The sequence below is a fragment of the Etheostoma spectabile genome, unplaced genomic scaffold (genome assembly GCF_008692095.1).
Source record: "Etheostoma spectabile isolate EspeVRDwgs_2016 unplaced genomic scaffold, UIUC_Espe_1.0 scaffold456, whole genome shotgun sequence".
NCBI classification, from domain to species: domain Eukaryota; kingdom Metazoa; phylum Chordata; class Actinopteri; order Perciformes; family Percidae; genus Etheostoma; species Etheostoma spectabile.
In genome coordinates, this window is record NW_022605612.1 from 462505 (window position 1) to 472456 (window position 9952).

General features: G+C 41.5%; 1 pseudogene; it reads left to right on the top strand.

The window, feature by feature from the left end:
• Positions 1-1977: 1977 nt before the first annotated feature.
• LOC116686713 (ras association domain-containing protein 10-like) lies at positions 1978-4029 on the top strand (annotated as a pseudogene).
• The last annotated feature ends 5923 nt before the right edge of the window (positions 4030-9952 follow it).

A 9952-nucleotide genomic window follows, 5' to 3' on the forward strand; every position in this document is an offset into this window, starting at 1 on the left:
TGACCAAATTCTACATGTTACTGTTACAACTGAGCTCATCTTCATGACAACTGAGGCAAAGTCCAATCCGCTGATTAATACGTGAATGCAACTAAAGGCACTTAAAAGAAGCCAAATTAAACGCTCTGCTGTCCTCGGGTCAAATTTGACCATTTTCCCAAGAGTTTCTAAATCAAAAATGTGTTTCTTTCCACAAATTGTCACAACAACAAATGTGGTGGTTCCGTCTATCGCTCCTCACAAGTATATAAATGATCATTTCCCTCAGTCAGAACTGTTTTAGACCGGCTTCAACTAGTGATCAACGATAAACCTGTGTGTTGTTATTGCCCCATTACAACTAACAGAACTGTGGACGTGGCTTCAACAGATGGCCCGTATGGTCGCCGTAAAGGATTTCTGAGAGGAGAGATCCACAAAAATACAGCAAGAGCAACCTCTTGCATGGTGTCTTATGGTATCTTTTTTTTATTCTCTTTATGTTTTTTACCTGGAGAAAGCAGTACGTCCCTCAGGTTCCAGACCCATGTCTAACAAAATGAAATCTTTGGTGAATCTTTCTGTCAGAAAAAAAAACTTTCAAACTTTCCTAACCTTTAACTTTTCAGAGTTGTTTGCGCAGACTAACTTCAGCAGAACAAAGTACTAACATCAACGTGTACATGATACCTAACACCAGCCTCAGAGGGGCGGATTTGCAATAATGACTCTCTGTCTAGACATTATCTATCACCTGCTTACCAGAGACTGTCATAATGTTGTCACATTATACGGTCTTCTGGTAAGCAGGTAATAGATAATACAGAAAATACAGAAAGAAAGGTGAAATAAGTTTCGTGTGGCAAAGCCTGGCTCCAAACACTACTGCAGGGTTATAGAACAGGGGTATCCAGTTTCAAGAATGTCAACAGAGCTGCACCTCTCATGACATTGCATAGAGATTCAAGATCTCTGGCGAGGGCTGGTATTGACAGTGGTCTTTCAATCCATGTGTCATTGCCCCATCTAAACCTAACAGAACTGTTGATGAGGCTTCAACATTGCCACAAAAATGCTGCAATAGCAGCCTCTAGTATCACTGTCTCTTAGTTTTCTCTTTTTGTTAATGCTTTTACCTAAGAAAGCAGTGTTACTCAGTGAATGTATCCTGAAGTTTAGTAGAATTCACTCTAAGATGTTTGCTTTTCTGGTCACACCTCGTAATTCCAAATGTGTGCAGAATTTGACTTGGTGACATGTTGTGTTACAAAATACACTATTGACGATGAACGAGTTGCTAATTGATCTGTGGCATTATATCATATTACTGAAAATATGTGACATTTTTGTGCAATATTCTTAACTGTCTTATACAGTTTGTTAAATACGCAATGTAATCCATTGTAACCACTAAGACTACCTAAATGCATCACTTGGTCAACTGAACATAATTATATGCATACTTTTGAAGTTTGCTGTTAAGCAAAAGAAATGCATTTTGTGAAATTGTTAAAATCAAATGAAAAAAGAGAGCTCCCAAGCAGGTGAATGTGACTACTGATGGTGTAGTTTCTTTAATACACAGAAGGGAGTCATAAAAAAGAATTCAACACCAGCTCATAGTATGATAAAATGATTTAAGAGACAGTTCATGCCACACATTTGTACAGATCAATCATAGGTTAATTTGCAGAAAGAATTACCTCAGTATATTGCAAGAAGATTGCTACACACACTAAGGATTTTCTACAGCAAAGACAATGATGAACTTGTTTTCGTACAGTACAGTAGATGTTGCTTTAGTCACTTGCATTGTGGTCACTTGTGTAAACATTGAAGTTCCGAACCTTTGACAACCAATCATAAGTCTGCAGCCGAACAGACGTTTAACCTCACACAAAATGAGATCAAAGATAAGAAAAACCCTATTATCTCACATCCCAAACGCAGCATGATAATCTTCTTTGTCCAGATCTAGGTATTTGTAATGCTCTGAACATGAGTGCAGATGCTGCTGTAAATAATACTGTGTGATTGGTCTGATATGTGTACACACATGCATTAGTGTGTTGTTCACATTCAGATGGATTTCTAAGCAGTTAGTTTACCAACAATCTTGGCGTAGTGGCATCACTCTGAGCTAAGGTTAGCAGTACACAGACAATGGTGGCTGGTGGGGGATTAACATTGTCATTTATGTATGTAATATACACCAAAACACTCTTTATGCAGATATCCTTTATGAGTATTATTGACCACATTCTGGCCGAAACTTTGAAAGAGCACATTTTGGGGTCATCCGCTTTCTTCTGTTTATGATATTTTCAGCTGAGCTTCATCATACTGAGACCTTGCATGTGTGGGGTATATGAAAATAAACTGTGTCAAATGATACGCAATGCGACACTGCTGAGTAAAGCTTTATTTGTCCTACATCCTTTCGCTTGTGCTATATAAAATATGGTTTATATACAAAGATGGAAAGCTTACACTTAAAGGCCTAAAACCTACTTTCTTAATCAGGTTTTTTTCTGGTGATGGGGTCCTAAATGACACACAGTGTGTCTGGCATTGTCAACACAACAGTTTACAACAAGTTTATTAGTGACTAAGCCAGTTAGTATTGATGCAAGTATAAGCATATTGCGGTAGATGGAGCTGATTTAATTATATATTATATCAACCTATATAATGCCTTGTATTGTCTAAGTTGATCCTAATCCTGCATTACAAATTACAATATTCAGAGTTACTATAGCAACACCATCAGACAAAATTGGAGACTAAAAGTATAATGGTAGTGGGTAGAGTTCTAAAGGGGCGGGGTCGTGGGACGGAGAGTCTCTAGGCGTTACAGCACTTTCCTGTTTTGTCCCGCACACAGCTCAACAGTTTTGTCCTGACACAGGACGCTCCACTTCTCTCCGGTGCAGCGCAGATCAATCTGCCGGGAGAGAGAGACGATGTCCCGTAAGTTTATTCTATAATAGGCATATGCCTAATTATGGTTTTAAGTCAACTGCAAATGTAGGCTACTGAGAAGTCTAAAGACTACTTTCGTCTTCCTTATTTCCCACAAACATCTGACAGAAAGCGTAGCCTATAGGCTACGTTGCGGAAAACCTTTTATCGTTGAGTGAACCTAAGATGGGCAGGGAAAAGGAAAGATATCTGTGTGGGTCTGCGGGAGGAGAAGACTGGTCTCCAGGCTGACGAAACGAACCACCTGCGCGACGTGGTCAAAGTCTTGGGAGGACCACAACCTGCAGAACGGAACTCGGCGGCGATGCGTTCCGGCTCTCCGCAGTCCTATTGCATGGTGGAGAAATGGAGAGGCTGAGGAGGATTTTACCCATAAGACCAAATCCTCCGACTGTGGAGCGCCTGGGGGTATGAGCAAGAAAATATCCGCTTCGTCCTGGTGAGAATGAGGCTTTGCTTCCAACAAACAGGCCCCGTAGGGCGAGGCTCGGGTGGTCCAGAGCCGGGAGAGCGGCGGTCGAGCGGGGTAATGGGCACCGCCAGGACTGCAACAGCAGCGGCCGCTGCCGCAACATGTCCCAGGAGAAACGAGACGACATAGTCATGAAGGCTTTCAGGAAGTTGGATAAGATTACAAAAAGAAAGGACATGCTGTTTCTAAAGATAAGGCTCCGTGGAGAAGATGGAGGACGCTGGTTCACCTGGTGATCTCCCAGGATCACACAATCCGCCAGCAGATCCGAGGATCAAGGAGCTTGACCAGGAGATCGAGCGGTACGAGGACCAAGTGCATTAGACCGCATAAGAGACACGGAGTGAACTATGGAGGACATATACAATGGGTGGGCTGTCTCGGAGGCTCCCGCTCCTTCGGCTTGCTCAAGGAGCGCGGACGACAGAACGCGTGGTGCACAGCGGAGGCGGGTGTCCAGTTCGAGGAGTACGCGCGTGGTGTGGAAGAGGTGGGTGCGGCTGCAGGAGGAGCTGACGGTGCGCGAGGCGCTCGTGGAGCGCATCACGGGGGAGATCAGGGAGCTCAACCTGCGGTGGATTCAAACGGTGGCGTGAGGATAGAGTGCGGAAGTGACGAAGGATACAGACTGTGTCATGGAGCGAGAGTGCCTGGCATGTCTGCCGCTCCACCTGAACAAGATGTGGGAAAGTTGGGTTGTCTGAAACGAGTTTGCTATAAAGTTAGGATCAAACGCAGTGAACACCAGTCGTACATTGGCCTGCGTCTGAAGACGACCTAGACGCCATCAGGGGAGACTTGGATCTGAGTTGGGAGCTCTGGGAAACCAGGAGAGTGAACTTTTGGACCTTCTGGCCAAAGTGGACATGGAGATAGAGCAGGTAAACAACAAATGAGTGACATGGTAAGACGAGCTAGGAGCGGTGAGCGCTGAGGCTGAGTCCTGTATCACAGAAGAGAGAGTATCTGGGTGGAGCATCCAGAGGTCTGTCCAAGGTCTGCGATACAACGATGAGGACTCGGACACAGGCCTGAGCTCCATGCACAGTCAGGGACTCGACAACCCAACCTGTGTGTAAATCATTATTATAGACTCACTGTGTTAGGAAGCTATTGGACTTTATGCCATCAATCCCATAAACCTAGAGGCAGAGAATAAGTGTTGTCAACAATGTTCTGCTTACACCAAAATGCACCTACCGTATTCTATAGCAATAATTACAATGTCCTTGTTGCACAATAAGCATGTGAAAACTGCAGACTTTGTGGATTGGTTATGTTTTTTTGTCAACATAGCTCCTTTTGTCTATTTCATTGTGTTTAAGGTTCTCAAACATCTTTGGCGTGGACCCTCTTAAAACAATTAATGTCTGCACCTGATCAAAAGTTACAAATTCTATTTCACTATGAGCATTTAAGTAAGCAAAGCGTGATGTGCCTGATTGTTTAATAATTATTTAGACACTTGAAGAAAACAAAAAATATTTTTCCTCCTAGTTTTAATAAATTCACATACTGAGATTTATACTTTGCCACGTAGGGGGATCCCACTGGTTTAAGCAGGTAAAAAATTCAATTCAGTTGGTACTCCCTGGTGAAAACTGGAGGTTATAGTGGGGATCAGATCAGAGCAAATCAAATGTGTTCTTGGTAATTGTTTAATAAGAATAATATTACATTTATATAGCGCTTTATCAGAGACACTCAAAGCGCTTCCGGTGGGGGGAACTACTCTCTAACTCCACCAAGTGTAGCATCCACCTGGGTGGTGCATGACAGCCTATGACGCCAGCACGCTCACCACACATCAGCTTGGTAGAAAGGGATTTAAAGGGGTATCCAACAATTAAATTTAGTATTTCACTTCCATAAATGTGCAGGGGTGTCAGACAGATTAAAAAAAATGGTTGAAATTCAAGGAGCACGACTTGTAATTCAGGCTTTCTGTTAAAAAACTTAATATCTGAAGTCCTGAGGTGGAAAGTAACAAATACATTTACTCACGTACTGTATTGAGTAGTTTCGTTGTGTTTTTGTATTTTTTCAAGTTGAACTACAAAACCGAAAGAAAGGGGGAAAAAAATCGTCCGTATAACTATAGAGCAACATCAAATAAATTCAGTATTAGCCTTACAGCAGGTAACATACACAGGTAGACAAAAAACACCCCCTGTATTTTGCATCTCAATTCACATGCCAGTACTCTGCACAGCGATGCCGCGCGCTCCACACCACACACACACACACACACACAGCTGAGCCACGATATGGTGAGCGTTCTTAAAACACGAGTAGCCTACCTGACTGCAAAGATACAAAGAAATTTTCAAAGTTTTTTACAAACAAGCTAAAAACAAGCTGTTGGTTGAAGTCACTGATTATCTTAGTTTGCTGGGAATCTTGAAATTTGGGAACATTTTTATAAACTTAACTGCTGGCTAAATAACCATCCTCTCTGCTGAGCTTTTAATCTATGGATTTATTAAAAACCAAATGGATGCATTTGGCTACTAAATATGCACGTGAATGACGCAATGTGTTGTTGCCTTCCTCATTCTTGATGATGATGTGGTTGTAGATTTTGCAACAGCTTGTTTGTAAATGAGACATACAGTACATGAGACTGCATAGCCTGTCATTCATCATTATTCGCTTCACCCACTTTGAGAGTGACATTGCACTTGACAACAGCTGTTTCTTTCTGCAAGCATTTTGACCAATCACGACGCTATACTACAACCATGTTTCAGTATCACAAGTTTAACCATCACTCCTCAGTGAACTGCCTCCTAGTCTGAGATCTTTTTCTGAGTTAAAGAGACAGTTCATTACAGAGTTTCCATGTTTTTTAGGAATTGCTCACACTATAGCCTACATGTACAAATAGCATAATTCAGTAAGAATGTGGAAAATTATATAGGTATTATACATTTTATTTTATTTTTTTGAAAGTTTGTCTGCCGGAATTTGTGCTTAGAGAAGTCTCCTCTTGGAAAATGTAGTTGATGACCCATGCACTACAGTGAGGGATGATCAGCATCTAGGCTGCCTACCAGCACAAAACAACATGTTTGTGGCATTGCTAATTTTTGTCTAGCATAGACACCCGTAGGACAACGTATGTAGGACACTGGCTAAATGAATACATCTAATTATCTTATACGGGCACTTAGGTGTGTAGAAGCTAGCTGCTTTGTCGTGGGCTTTGAACATTAGTCAAATGTATCAGCAGTGTGATGGTAAAGGAGAGCTCGTGTTTTTTGTAGAGGATGTACATGAATGTTATGTGCTATGTTGTTATTACATTTGTAAACATTGTTAGATGTTTTACATTTGGATACATTTTGATTTAATTAAAAACAAGTTGGATTTATGACCCCTTGACTATTTTCTAAATGGGAGAAAAAAGGTAACTAAATACCTTTTACTTAAAGTACATGTAAATGAATTACTTATTACTTTTACTTGAGTGATACTTTTCAGATCGTATATTCAACATGTACTGAGTAATAGATCATCAAAGTATTGGTACTTTTACTTGAGTACACTATTTAGTTTCTTTTCCACCTCTGCTGAAGTCAGTGCGTAAGTTAAACATTGGACGTGCTCCCTTCAAGCAACACTGATAACTGTTTCACAGGCTGAGTATTACTCCTCATGAAAGTAAACTCCTATCTACTCTAATCATAGCAGACTGACAACCTTCATGTCAAGGTTCAAGTCAAGGAATTAGTTCCTTATCGGTAGGACAGCTTGGTAGAAGTTTATTGTGTAGCAAACTAACACACCAGGAATACAAATGTGAGCCTTTCAATATTTACAGGTTAGAGATTATGGTATTATGTTTATTGTCTACTTAACACATGTATTCAATAGAAAGCCAGGGAGTCTATCATCTAACATTTTCATGGGAAGCCGCAGGTTTTGGCTCCCTAGCTTTTTATTCTAACTTGTGATGATGTGCAGGCTGACCATGCCGGTTTACAAAAATATTATACACATTCTTTTAATCTAAGGCTTAACATGTTGCCAGTGCTGACATTTGAGTCATTGTAAGTACAAACACATGAATAAATACCTTGGATGCATAGAAGAGACTGCTGAATCATTTAAAAAAGAAAAGATTAAAGAAGGAGAGGGAAGGATGGAAGAAGAACGTAGGGAAGAAAGAGGCTTCAGTTTTCCTGTCCCAGGACCGTAGAAAACAGCGTCGGGGGAGGTGAGAAAGGAATGACTACAATCTGAAGAAAGCGACAGAACGGATGGAGCAGGAAATTACAAAAATAAGATTCTGCATGGAGATTTTGGAAGTAAAGTCCACCATTTCTACGGTTGTTAAAATGACTGAAATCTGAAAATCTGAATCTGAAGGAGTTATAAAAGACTTTGCTCCATAATTCCAGGCAAATTATGGAAAAATAAAATCCAAAAATCTCCAAAATTATACAATAAAAATGTTTCACTTTCTGTATGGGTCCAGTCTGTACTCTGTCATGTACTCAAATATATCAGTCATTGCCGGGAATTAGGGAGCAAAGTCTTTTTATAGGTTTCAGATTCTATACATAACAGCTTAATGTATGCAATTTACTCCATATTTATACAGTGAAATTGTTTGATTTTCAGTAAGGGTGTAGTCTGATGTTGCTTAACTTAAAATATCAGTCATTTTCTGGAATTATGGAGTTTTATTGCACCTAAAATTTTATTTCACAGTAAAAAGTTTAACTTTACTTGGGAAAAACCTCAATTCATAGGGAGACCGGGGATGGTTGTAAAACCTTTTGACTCAACTCCTAAACTGCAGAAGGTTGTGGTAGGACACAAACATTTTGACACAAATACCCTCATTTGTCTTCTACAAATAGAAATTGTTTTTCATTCTCCAACTATATCACATAATTCATTATTTGATGTCAACAAGGAGTGCCATTGTTACAACCTACCCCACTACAAGGGTTGTTGTTACACACCTGGGGTAAATTTTAACAGTAATATTGAAGAACTAAAAACTGAAACTACACCACAAAATGCATCTATATAGTTTGTCATGGTCTGAGCAGACCAAGATTTCATTCTGTTTCTTTAAACAAGTTGGCAAATAATTTGTTATGCTAGAGCGCCATCTACTGACGGTATAGTTATAGAGAATGGACTGCTGGGTAATTTGAACGGTATATTCCTGTTTACCGTGCTGACAACAAGAGTAGTCACCGACAAGATTGTTTGTTCTGCTGTCTCCGGACAAGTTATTATTTGCAGTTGTTAATGTTTTTTACACCTACACGAAGGCAATGCCCGTAAGTACAACAGTCATATTCAAAGGTTTATGAAATGTATAAGCAGTTGTTGTTGGCTTGGAGTAACAGTGTTTGTTCATGTGCGCTGCTAGCAAGGTGTTTGTAGCATTTACGACGAGACAAATGGACTAAAAGTAGTTTTATGTTTGTCAGTTTACAGCATAAATAAAGGAAAGGAGAAAGGATAGAAGATCTCTTGCATCCACAGTCTTTGTGCGTCCTAGCCTGATGGTTGAAGCTTGCTGGATAGCTGAGTAGCGCTACACTAGGGTGAGGCCAGTACAGTAAAAGGGCAGACCCTCGCCCGTCAAGAGGACGGACTTTTCAGCAACCTGCGAACAATTTGAGAGCCAACCGCCGCTCCTTAAGACATGGAACTTAGCCAGATGCGCAGCTACACAGGGTTAACCGAAGCCGACTTGCAAAAACCTAGGAGTTGAGATCTCAAGTGTCGATGTCAGGCTCCACCTGCGGTTCCCGCACTGGATCAACCCGCAGTTCGGAAGAGAAACACGAGTTAGCCACAGCAAAAGCAAAAGCTCAAGCAGCCCGAACCAGAGGTGCCTATGCAGAAAAAGAATTAGAAATTAAACTTCAAAAAGTAAGCTAGAAGCGGAACTGGAAGCACTGCAGTGCAGAAGAGAATGGAGCTGCAATAGCCCGAAGCAGCAGCACTTCAAGCCGAACTGGAAGACGACAAAAGCCTTGGGGAACCGGGATCAGAGGGGAACCAACGGTATTTCACTGCACGGATATCCCAGAAAAACGAGAAGTAAAGCTGGAAAATCACACAGCCCTTCCCAGCGCACCCAGTATTGCTACACACAAAAACATATCAGACACCAACGCACACCTGCAACAAAGCTTGGCAGGGAGCAACAGGTCAACCCTCTTCCTGGTCCAAGCCCCAGCGTGGCTTACCTCTCACACCACACCAAAACCGACACCACGCGCTGTAACGAAGATCTAGCCAGATTTTATTGCAAGAAGTCAGCTGGGTCTCCACTGGACTGACAAAGCTTTGACGACAGGCAGCAGAGAACTACTGGGCGTGGAAAGCCTCATTTTGCAACACTAGACAAACATAGGACTGACGGTAGCAGAAGAAACTGACCTCCTGATTAAATGGCTCGGCAAAGAGTCTTCAGAACAGGCACGAGGTAAGAGCAGCCCACATCAGGATCCACAGAGTGGCCTCAGGGACATCTGGCAGCGCCTC